Source organism: Chiloscyllium plagiosum, chromosome 8 (assembly GCF_004010195.1).
Source record: "Chiloscyllium plagiosum isolate BGI_BamShark_2017 chromosome 8, ASM401019v2, whole genome shotgun sequence".
Taxonomy (NCBI): Eukaryota; Metazoa; Chordata; class Chondrichthyes; order Orectolobiformes; family Hemiscylliidae; genus Chiloscyllium; species Chiloscyllium plagiosum.
In genome coordinates, this window is record NC_057717.1 from 83,852,812 (window position 1) to 83,865,537 (window position 12,726).

A 12,726-nucleotide genomic window follows, 5' to 3' on the forward strand; every position below is an offset into this window, starting at 1 on the left:
CAGTCCAAAAAAGTGCAGATTAGGTGAATTGGCCATGCTCAATTGCCCATTGTGTTAGTTGAAGGGGTAAATGTAGGGGAATGGGTCTAGGTGGGTTGCTCTTCGGAGGGTCAGTGTGGACTTGTTGGGCCAAAGGGTCTGTTCTACACTTTACGTAATCTAATCTAAACTAAAGTAATCATTAGGTTAGATTGTCAATTGCAGTTCTCGTCTCGCCTCTCCTCTGGTTCAAATTCTTTGATCACAAACCTATTTCTGTCTCTACTTGGACATATGCCATGAGCAAACTGTGAAGCCAGTTTTATTCTCCAAAGGAGCAGTCACAGCCTTGTTGGCACCTGTTTCAGCATAACGTGCAACGTCGCATTAGGAAAACAACTGCGTTGTCAGGGAACGTTAAGATTTTGATTCTGGAACTTTCCAAGTATGAGTGGGTACTATTCCATCATCAGCCGAGTGCAGTGCTCAGATGTGTTCATTTATTGACAGACAACATCTCTGCTCCCCGCTTAGGGTAATGCATTACAGCGGAAGATGCAGAAAATCTTCAAGAACTACTAGCGGACAGAGTAACTGGTGAAAATTAGAAACTGTGGGAGATTAGAATTACTCCGCAACTAATTGAATTGAAGCGTGCTAATTTCCTGCATCAGATGAGTTCCTTCCCAGAGTATTCAGGGAGATGGCAGGAGAGCTAGTGAAGAATCTCATACAGCATAGGATCGGACCCTTTGGTTGCAACAGTCCACATCGAACGAAATCCCAAACGAAACTAGACTACCTGCCTTCGCTTAGTCAATATCCCTCTTTACCTTTGCTATTCATGTCTTTTGACTGATGGAACTACAAAAATATTATTGAATATCTGGAAAATCTGTTTCCTGCCTCCGGGGAAGCAACTTCTGAAAACCTAAATATTAAAAACAAGAGGGGAAGCCATAACAAATAAAATAAAATATTGGTCAACTTGATGTCAGTGCTGAGGAAAATATTAGAATCTTTCAAACCTATTGTGACGCATCCATGCTTGGACAAACATGATGTGACTTGGCAGAGTCATCTTAGCTTCAGGAAAAGGAAATCATATTTGACAAACCTATGGTGTTTGTGTCAATTGAGGCAGCCAGACAGAAGAACAGTGAGAGCAGTGTATTTGAATTTGCAGAGTGTTGCTGATGTGGTTGACTGGTGACAGATAATCAATGGGTAATTTGACAATATAGTATATGGATTGATAATTCGTAAATAGAAACAATGTAGAGCCTTTTCTGGGCTCATGACCTTTACTCATGAGGTCACACGGGCATCAATGTTTGAATGTTGGAAACAACAATACATCAGTTTTTTTATGAAATGGTGGAAGGGTGGGGAAAGTTGTTGTTCAAAAGGACTGAAGAGTCTTGATCATGTGTCACGAGAAATAGCACACACAGTGTTGTAAGTAATAAGGGCAGTAAATGCTATGTTGTCCTTCATTGCATGTTGATTCAAGTACTTAAATTAAGCTGACTTACTGAAATTGTAGACCATTGCTGAGAGAGTATTTCGGCACTCTGTCCTGATTTAATCTCCTCTGTAAGCAATGATCTCCTTTGCACAGACACAGATTATGGTGCCATGAGCAAACAGTGACGAAACTGAATGTTTAATCTGTAGCGTGTGCAAAAAAAGAGGTGAGTGCTTAAAATGTGAGGATTGGCGTCATTTACTTGCTTCCAAAAGAGACATTGATGGGGTGAGAAATTCCTCATTTGACCCAGGATTTGGTTTATTGTCACGTGTACCTAAGTACAGTGAATAGATTCATTTGTGAGTAGAACAGGAAGATCATACAGAAGGACATACAGATCGCAGGATTAATAGAGTGAGATGTACAGATTACGTGCAGCAGAAAAGGTCAACATAAGCATGATGAGCATTATTCGAAGTTAGAGAGTCCATTCGTCAGACTAACAGGGCGTTCCTAATGGTTTATTTGCCACTGCGGAACCCCACGAGGAATGGGAAAGAAGTGCAGGCTCTGAACGAACTATGTCCACATTAATGTGAGCTCGCTGAGTCTGACCATGCACTGAACACCATGTTATACAAAATTGTCGACAAAAGCCATAATGTCATCATTCTGAAATACTTATCCACTCCGACTGGCTTCTGAATTCCATACAGAAAACTAATTATTTTTCTCAGAGATAGAACATGCCTGATGAGACTTCACTGAAAATATTTCGCTTCACTTCTCATCGCTAGAAAACCACGTTAAAGTCCCACTTGAGTACCGTGAGAATTGGAGCTACGTGGAACAACGTGGATCAGTCAGCTTGTGCAAGTTCTGCTCCATTTAGGTGTTATGTTGGAGCATCAGTTACATCATTCTGTCCCCCGTAAGAGTGACTCGACGGGGTGAGTGGCCAACTGCTGTCCTGTGTAAGTAACTCGTCGGGTGGAATGGCCTCCTCGTGTCCAATGTAAGTGAATCAAGGGGCTGATTTGATTAGCCCAGGTTCCTGTTTAACAGCTCGATGCGCTGCTTACTCGTCCGATCGGACAGGGCCAAGGGCCTGATTTGATTAGCCCAGGTTCCTGTTTAACAGCTCGATGCGCTGAATAATGCGACAGTGCTTAAACTTTTAAGGTCTTTTGTCCTGTTTTCTTTCTTAAGACATGGATTGAATGAGAGAGAATGAGCTGGCTAGTTAAGACCAGCTGAGTAAACAGCATGGGATGTCTTGGGTTGATTTTAATACGACCTGAATGGCGGTGACCAGCTCTTACAGGTTAGGATATCGGAGTTTTGGACTCTCAGTAACATCAGAAGCTATTAGCGTCTCAGCACAGGATGACCAGCTCCTGCTTCTGATGTTAAGCCATCCTGTTATTGGAACGTTAGTGGGTGTTATTTTCCTGGAGTATTGAATGTTGCAGTCAGGGAGACCAGAGGATTTTGTGAGCTATCACTGAGTAATTTTGTAATGGTGTGGTCTGGCGGGGTACTGTATTCACAGTGAACCTGGGTTTACAACGTAACGAACAATAAAAAATCACAAGTTACAGAGAAGGGAAATTCTGTAAAGGGAGATGAGGGGCCTCGATTATTCCCGGCCTGGGTATTCCAAATGCATTTTCCAAACTACTGAAAATCGTGTGTGACAGTATTGAGAGGCTGAATGGTCTCCTCTGCTTCTGTGCACCAGCTTATGGGAGTAAGTTGCTTTCAGCTCCTCCTGTCTAGCAAGTTTGAGGCGCTGAATGGAATACAGGAACAGAGTACTGCAAGGCATAAGTGAGTCATTACACAGTTTGTCGCTGCTCCATCAGACACGAGGATTCGTAGATCAGGATCTGATCTTAACCCCACTTTCCTGTCTGTATCCCATTATTCATGACACACTTATCCGGCAAATGTTTAACTTATGCAACTTTGCATAAATGTAAACAGAGAGGCACCAAATACTTCTTGGGAAGAGAACGACCTCTTGAAAGGCCGTTTTGAATTTTTCTTCATCCCTTTTACAGAATGAGAATGTCGTACAGCATAGAAACAGACCTTTCAATCCATCCTGTTCATGCAGACCAACTATCCCAATCTGATCTGGCCCCATTAGCCAGCATGTAACTCATATCCTTCTAATCTGTTCCTGTTTATGTACCCATCCAGACATATTTAAAACGTGCACCTGCTTTCACCACATCTTCTGACACACTTTCCATGTACACATGACCCTCTGAATAATAAGTGAGCCTGAACTTCACTTCTAAATCTTACCACCTCAACTACAACCTATGCCTTCCAGTTCTGTACTCCATATCCAGGGGAAAAATATCTTGGCTATTCAGAATACCTGTGCTCCTTATGATTTTGTAAACATTTTCCCGTCACCACTCAGCCTCCAATACTCCAGGGGCAAAAGCCTCAAGCTGCTCAGGCTTTTCCGAAAGCTCAAACTCGCCAGTTCTAGAAATGTTTGTCAATATTTTTTCTGAACTTTCTCAATTTTATCACCATCCTTCCTTTCGTATAGCCAACCGAAGTATGCACAATATTTCTAAAGTCCCACAACTATGTACTGTAAAGGCACAACACGTCACTCCAACTCTGGCACTCAATGCTCTGACCAATTAAGGCAAGCGTGCCAACTGTGTTTTTCTCTACTCTGTTTGCCTGTGATTCCACTTTCAAGAAACTGTGCACCTACACTCCACTTCTCCTTGTTCAGCAACCTTCCCAAGAGCCCTATCTTGCCTGAAATTAACAGAATTCAAATGCTTACAACTATCTCCATTAAAATGCATCTGCAACTCTTTGACAAATTAGGGATCAAGGATCCCGTAGTACTACGCGATAATTTTATTTGTTGTGCACTGCATCACTTTTTTGATGTTATCTGCAAACTTACTAATCATACCTTTGATGCTCGCATCTGAATTGTTTATGAGTTTTCAAAAGCAGTGAACACAGCAGTAATTCTTTCAGTAAACCTCTGGTACCAAACCTCTAGTTGGGAAAACAATCATTTCCCTTCAAGGCAATTTTGTATCCAATTAGTTAGCTTCCCACGGATCCAAGTGAACTAACCATAGTAATCTATCTACAATGTGATACATTATCAAATGCTTTGCTGATGTCCATATAGACTTTGTAAACCACACTGCCTGCATCAATCTGGTTTACCACCTCCTCACACCACTCAATCAAGTTTTGGGACGATATCCGCCACTTAAAGCCATGTTGACTGTCCCTAATCAGTCCTTGCCTTTCTAATTACATGTGGAATCTATCCCTCAGAATACCCTCCAACAACTTAATCACCACTAATGGAAGGCTAATTGGTCTATAGATGCCAGGGTGTTCTGGTAACTGTTTCCTTTTCTCGTCCCATCCCTGCACTGGCCGTATCAAATTTTAAATTTAACCAATTTGATGATATTGCCAATAATCCCCGTCTCAGATTGGATCAGGGTCAGTGCCAGGAACACGTCAGGTAGGTGACCTTAATCTGCTAAATTAAGACGTTTATGAGCAAACCATGATATGAATGTGAATGATAAACAGTCTGGATATTACGAATAAGTACATCTATATTTCCCTTCCTAAATTTTTTGAGGAGCACGCATACGCGTGCGTGTGCACACCCACCCACACACACGCAGACACGTAATAACAAACTGAAAAAGAAGTCAAAATCTCTGAAAATTTAACTTAGAGTCAGAGATATGTACAGCACGGAAGCACATCCTTTGTTCTGACTCATCCAAGCAGACGACATATCCTATCCTAATCGAATCTCATTTGCCAGAAATTGCTCCATATCCCCTTAAACCATTCCTATTCATGTGCTCATCCAGGTGACTTTTCAAAGTTGCAATTTTACCCAATTCTACCACTTCCTCTGGCAGTATATCCCACACATGCACCATCCTCTGCCTCTCCTGAGGCAACTTTTCAAACGTTCCCCTCTCATCCTAGAACTATGCCGTCCAGCTTTGGACTCCCATAACAATGGAAAATCGACTTGACTACTTACCCTATCCATTCTCCTCGTGATTTCATAAACCTCCATAATGTCACCCCCTCAGCCTCCGACCCTCCAGGGAAAACACACCAAACCTATTCAACCTCTCCCTCTAGCACAAACCTTCCAAGCCTTGCAAAATCTTTGTTATTTTTTTTCTGAATCTTTTCATTTTTCACAGCATCCATCCGATAAGAGGGATATCAGAGTGGCATTAAAAAGTCCAAAAGTACTACAGACGCAACATGACCTATTCAACCTCTCCCTCTAGCACAAACCTTCCAAGCCTTGCAAAATTTTTGTTATTTTTTTTCTGAATCTTTTCATTTTTCACAGCATCCATCCGATAAGAGGGAGATCAGAGTGGCATTAAAAAGTCCAAAAGTACTGCAGACGCAACATGACCTCCCTACTCCTATCCTCAATATTCCGATCAATAAAGAAAAGCATACCAAAACCTTTCTTCACTTTGTTGCGACTCCACGTTCAAGGAACTGTGAACTGGCACTCCAAGATCTCATTGTTCAGCAACATCCCTCAGGAACTATCTGTTAAGTATGTAAGTCCTGCTGTGAGTTTTTCTTTTTGTTTTCAACATGCAGCCCATTCAACATCAAATTAAACTGCGTCTGTCACGACTCAGCCCTTTGGTCCCTCTGATCAAATTCGTGTGGTACTCTGAGATACCCTTCTACGTTTTCCACCACACCAACAATCTTGGTGTCATCTGCAAATTTGCTAACCAACCTCCTATCACCGCATCAAAATCATTGAGGAAAAGCAATGTGCACAGTCCCGATCATTGTGGCATACCAGTGGTCACAGGCTTCCAGTGTAAAAAGGACCCGTCCACTATCACCCTCTGTCTTCTATCTTTGGATCAGTTCTGAATCCAAATGATTACTTCTGCCTGTATTCCATGTGATCGAACTTTGCTAAACCGTCTCCCTTACGGAAAGCCTGACTGTAATCTGTATAGATCCCGTCACTGCGCTACCCTCATCAATCCACTGCATACTGCTTCACAAATCTCAGTCAGGTTTGTGAGACATGATTTCACTTCAAATACATTTTTCCAAATATTAGTTTGCACTCATGAAAAAAAGAAAACGCAGAGTTTGTCCAAATGTTATTCGCCTTCTAAGTTTTTCTTCTTACACAAGCTGCTGGCAATGGGAATACTTCCTGGAATAACTGGATTTGTCTGAATTGGTTTTGCTTCAGATGCATGCTCATCAGGAATCCTCCATGAGTGGCATGGATGTCTTCCGTTTTTTTTTTGTTTTAGCTCTCACACATTGCTGTTATGAGGAGAAGACAAGCAGGAAGGTTCATTTATTTCCTCTCGGAATTGAATCAGTAATGTTATCAGACACTAAACTATACCACTTGATATCTCACTAAATATTGTCGAAACGGCTTGAATCCATCACGTTTCCTGCTCCGTGTGGATGCATCATAGCTGCTATCGTACACAGCGCCACTTCCTCAACAGAATATGGCCCCATTTGGGTTGTAATTGCGTTTATATGTGCCTGTATAATTAAAAAATAAAACATGTACAGTCTGCACAAAATCTCTGCTCAAGTGGATGTGTCTTATTCTTGAAAAAGTACAGAATTTTTTGGAAATGATTAGTCGGTCTGGTAGCAACTATGAAGATAAATCAGAGTAAAGGTTCCAGCGCCAGTGAACATTCCTCAGAATCTGTCGTATTCTTAATTTACTTCCCCAGTTTCACTGTACCATTTAAGACAAAATATCCATCAGGTATTGTCCAAAAACACTCTCCACAAGATCTTATTACTCAAAAAGAGCACCTCTCCTTCTCATACCTAAAGTGACAACCCTTCATAACAGAATAACATCCTCCTAAGACAGAGTAAAGGGAAACCTGTTTGAAAAGTTCCAAAATCAATTTTGCTGTCTTTTTCTCGTTTTAAGGAATCATAACTGCATACCATATGCCACATCTGATCTCAGAAATTCACTGTACAAATGCAGAAAAAACACTGCTATGATCACACCAGCTGATCGTGGGCGGCACGGTGGCACAGTGGTTAGCACTGCTGCCTCACAGCGCCAAAGACCTGGGTTCAATTCCCGCCTCAGGCAACTGACTGTGTGCAGTTTGCACGTTCTCCCCGTGTCTGCGTGGGTTTTCTCCGGGTGCTCCGGTTTCCTCCACAGTCCAAAGCTGTGCAGGTCAAGGTGAATTGGCCATGCTAAATTGCCTGTAGTGTTAGATATGGGTAAATAGTAGGGGTATGGGTGGGTTGCGCTTCGGCGGGTCGGTGTGGACTTGTTGGGCCGAAGGGCCTGTTTCCACACTGTAATGTAATCTAATCTAATGTCTAATGCAAGGAACAGCTTCATACTATCACGTTCCATATCACTTGCTGTATCTTCAGTCTAACTTGATTTGCATTGCTATGATGAGCTTTTACGAGAGTTGAAAAACTAGCAAGAAAACAGCACAGAGAGTCCAGAATAAGGTAGCAATATAGCATTTGTTCGAAGCAGCTAGCAGCAGCAGCGTTGCTGTGGTACAAAAATTCCACTTCAGCCAAAAAGTTTAAATTATGCACCAAGATACCTGAATCCACTCAAATTTGAATTTAGTATTTTGTTAATATTAAAACCAACGAAATTATCCGTTGTTTTGTGGTATAAAACTGAAATTTTTGAACATCTAGAGGTGGAACTGCGAAAAGACCAGCCAATGTAATCTTCAAGTTGTCGAGCTTACATAAACTTCGTGGAAGAGGTTTGCACATTAGAACATCAAACTCGACCTGGGGAGAAACTACAAGGGAAATCTATAGAGGAGATTCCAAAAAGCTGACTAGTTTTGAAACGTGAATTTGTTCTTTTTTGTAAATCTTAATCTATATTTTTTCATCGGTCTACTGTTGTACAGTGCGAGGAAAATGACAGATTTAAGACAAAGGAGTTACAAATAGTTCTTGGTTTCTGTGTGGTCTGTTTGACTTAAAGAGTTAAGTTGATAATTTTAACGTTTAATTGTGACATTTGGGCGAGATAGTTGCTACTCGAATGTTAACAGAATGCAGCAAGGCGTGATTTTTTTCTGTGTTGCTGGTTTTAATTAGCAGAGAGGTTTATCGCGTATTGCAAATGTTCAGGAGCTTATATCCGCGATTTGAACAGATTTGGAATGACACAGTCCGAGGTTTGGACAGATTTGAATAAATTTGGGATACAACATATCCCACTGGACTGAAACACTTGCCAGTTAGTGTTCTCGGTCATTAAGTAAAATGCAGGTGAGACCATTTGTTTAATTTTGGTGACTTCGAGTCGTGGTGTCACAGAGATGTACAGCACGGAAACAGACCATTTGGTCCAACTTCTCCATGCCGACCAAATATCCCAACGTAATCTAGTCCCATCTGCCAATACAATGCCCATATTCCTCCAAATTCTTCCTATTCATACACCCATCCAGATGCCTTTTAAATGTTGCAATTGTACGAGCCTCCACCACTACCTCTCGCGGCTCATTCCATACGGGTACCACCCTCTGAGTGAAATAGTTGTTCCTTATGTCTCTCTCATATCTTGCCTCTCTTATTCTACACCTATGCCCTCTAGATCTGGACTCCCCCACCCCAGGGAAAGGACATTGTCCATTTACCCTATTCATGCTCTTCATGATATTATAAACCTCTATAAGTTCACTCGACATCTTCTGACGCTCCAGGGAAAACATTCCCAGCCTGTTCAATCTCTCCCTAAAGCTCAACCGCCACCAATCCTGACCACACCCTTATATTTTTTTCTGAACCCTTTCAAGTTTCGCAACATCTTTCCGATAGGAAGGAGACCAAATTGCACGCAATATTCCAGCAGTGGCCTAACCAATATCTTGTACAACGGCAACATGAAATCCCACCTGCTGTATTAAATACTCTGACCAATAAAGGGAAGCATACCAAACGCTTTCTTCACTGTCCAATCTATCAGCAACTCCAGTTTGAATTAGCTATGAGCCTGCACTCCAAGGTATCTTTGTTCAGCAACATTCCCTCGGACCTTACCACTATTTGTATAAGCCAGGATTTGCTTTCCCAAAATGCAGCACCTCACATTTAACTGAATTGAACTCCATCTGCCACTTCTCAAGTCATTGTCCCATCTGATCAAGATCCTGTTTTGACCTGAGGAAACCTTCTTCGTCGTTCCCTACACCTTCAATTTGGTGTCATCTGCAAACTTATTAAGTGTACCTCTTATGCTCACACCTAAATCATTTACATAAATGACAAAACGTTATTGAACCAGTACCGATCCTTGTGGCACTCCGCTGTTTGCAGTTCTCTAGTTGGAAAAACAACCCTCCACCATCACCTTCTGTCTTCTTCTTTTGAGCCTGTTCTGCATCCAAATGACTAGTTCTCCATGTATTCCATGAGATCTCACCTTGATAATCAATCTCCCATGGGGAAGCTTGTCGAACGCCCTATCGAAGTCCATTTACATCACAACGACCGCTCTGCCCTCATCAATCCTCTTTATTACTTTTTCAAAGAAAACCTCAAGTTTGTGAGACATGATTTCCCAAGCACAAAGCCATGTTTACTATCTCGAATCAGTCTTTGCCTTTCCAAATACATATACATCTTGTCCGTCAGAATTCCCTCCAACAACTTGCCCACCAGAGACGTCAGGCTCAATGGTCTATAGTTCCCTGGCTTGTCCTTATCACAATTCTTAAACAGTGGCAGAACGTTAGTCAACCTGCAGTCTTCTTGCAGTTCATCTGTGACTATCGATGATACCAAATATCTCAATAATCCAAAAATGTGAATTGTTCTCCCATACACCAGCTCTTCAGCCACGCATTCATCTGCTCTGCCAAACAATTGCTTCCTTAGCTTCCCACAGATTTCTTGCACACACTTGATCAGGTCTTGATGATCTATCCACTTTTATGCATTCCAAGACATCCAACACTTCCTCATCTGTAATATGAGCATACTTCAAGATGTCAGCATCTATTTCCCTACATTCTATATCTTCCATGTCCTTTTCCACAATAAACACCGATGCATAATACTCGTTTAGTATCTCCCCCATTTCCTGCGGCTTCACGCAAAGGCCGCCTTGCTGATCTTTGAGGAGCCATATTCTCCCCCTATTCAAGCTATTGTCCTCAATGTATTTGTAGAAATCGTTTGGTTTCTCCTAAAGTGTATTTGCCAAAGTGATTTCATGTCCACCTTTTGCCCTCCTGATTTCCCTCCTAAGTATATTCCTACCGCTTTTAAACTCTTCTCGGGATTCACTCCATCTATCGTTTTCATTAACCAAATCCTCATTTTTTTTAGTCATTCAGCATTTCCTGTATCTACCAGCCTTTCATTTCACACGAACATACTGTCTCTGGACTCTCGTTACCTCATTTGTGAAGGCTTCCAATTTTCCAGCCGTCCATTTACCTGCAGACGTCGGCCCCAATCAGCTTTTGAAATTTCTCGCCTAATACCGTGAAAATTGGCCTTGGTCAAATTTCTAAATTCAACTTTTATATCTAGTCTATCCTTTTCCACCAATACTTTAAAATTATGATCTCTGAGCGCAATGTGCTTCACCACTGACACCTCAGCCACATGACCTGCCTTATTTCCCAAGACGAGGTCAAGTGTTGCGCCTTGCCTAGAAGCTTTATCCACATATTGAATCAAAAACATTTCTTGTATCTCCATCCCCCCTTCTCTTGCCTCCTTTTCTATCCTTCATGAGGCATTCCAGAAACATTAAGTTGCCAGTCCAGCCCATCCCTGAGCCATGTTTCTGTAATTGGTATGATATCCCACTCCCATGTTCCTAACCATGCCTGAGCTAATCCGCCTTCCCTATCATGCCCCTTGCACTGAAATAAGTGCGGTATAATTTATCAGTCCAACATCGTTCTCTTCTTTCTGCCCGCCTCCCCTGGCAGTTTGACTCGCTTCTGTTCTCAACTGTACCAGTCTTATATTGATCTCTTTCCTCACTATCGCCCTCGGTCCCAGCACCGCCCCACCTTACTAGTTTAAATCCTCACGAGCAGCTCCAGCACATCTCGCTGCCAATATAATAATCCCCTTCCAATTTCGGTGCAATCCGTCCTCCTTGTACAAGTTACTTCTTCTCCAAAAGAGCTTCCAATGATCCAAAATGTGAATCGTTCTACCATATACCAGCTCTTCAGCCACGCATTCATCTGCTCTGTCCTCCTTTTCCTCCCTTCATGAGGTCGTAGCACCGGAAGCAATCCAAATATTACTATCTCAAGGATCTCATTTTTTAAATTCCTTCCTAACTCTCTGTAATCTTCCTTCAGAATCTTAACTTTGTCCCTACGTGTGTCGTTGGTTCCAACGTGTACAATGGCCACCTGCTGGCACCTCTCCCCCTTCAGAACGTGCTGCACCTTCACTGAGACATCATTGATTCTGGCACCAGGGATGCAACACTCCATTGTGAACATGTTGTGGCAGGACGCAGAAACATCTGTCTCTATCTCGGACTAGACAGTCACCTAATACAATCGATCTCTTGCAATCCAACGCACCACTCATTTCATTCGAGATAGTCTCAATATCAGAAACTTGGCTAATCGTGCTCCGTTCCCCTGAGAATCCATCATCCCCTTCAATTTCCAAAACAGCATAATTGTTTGCAATGGGAATAGCCACTGAAGACTCCTGCATTATCTGTCTACCTTTCTTACCTTTCCTCTGTGACTGTATCTGCGACTTTTCCTCCTTCCTATAATTGTCATCCAAAAAATCCGACAAGAAGTGCATATCACACTACTGAAAGCCATTTTTGCTACTTCACAATCTGCAGACCCAGAAAAAAAACACTGTCTTAATCCTCTGCAATACACTACACGGTTCCAGGTTAAATTGATAGTTATGGTTTATATTTTAAGTTTAACCAAGAGACATATCTCAATAAATCATACAGTCAATAAGAACGAACCCACTCTACTCACTACTGCAGACTTAATATAAGGCCATGCTTAAAACATCCTCTTATATGGTTCTGAGTTGTGACTTCTCAAAAGCAGGCTCCTCCAAGATTAGTTATGAATTTTACTCTTAATTTTTCGAGATGCACTCTGATGGACAGCGATGCATGAATTCAAACAGCAAAGGCAGTAAATGCTTAGGTCCACTGCTGTGACAGTTTCTCTCTCTCTCTC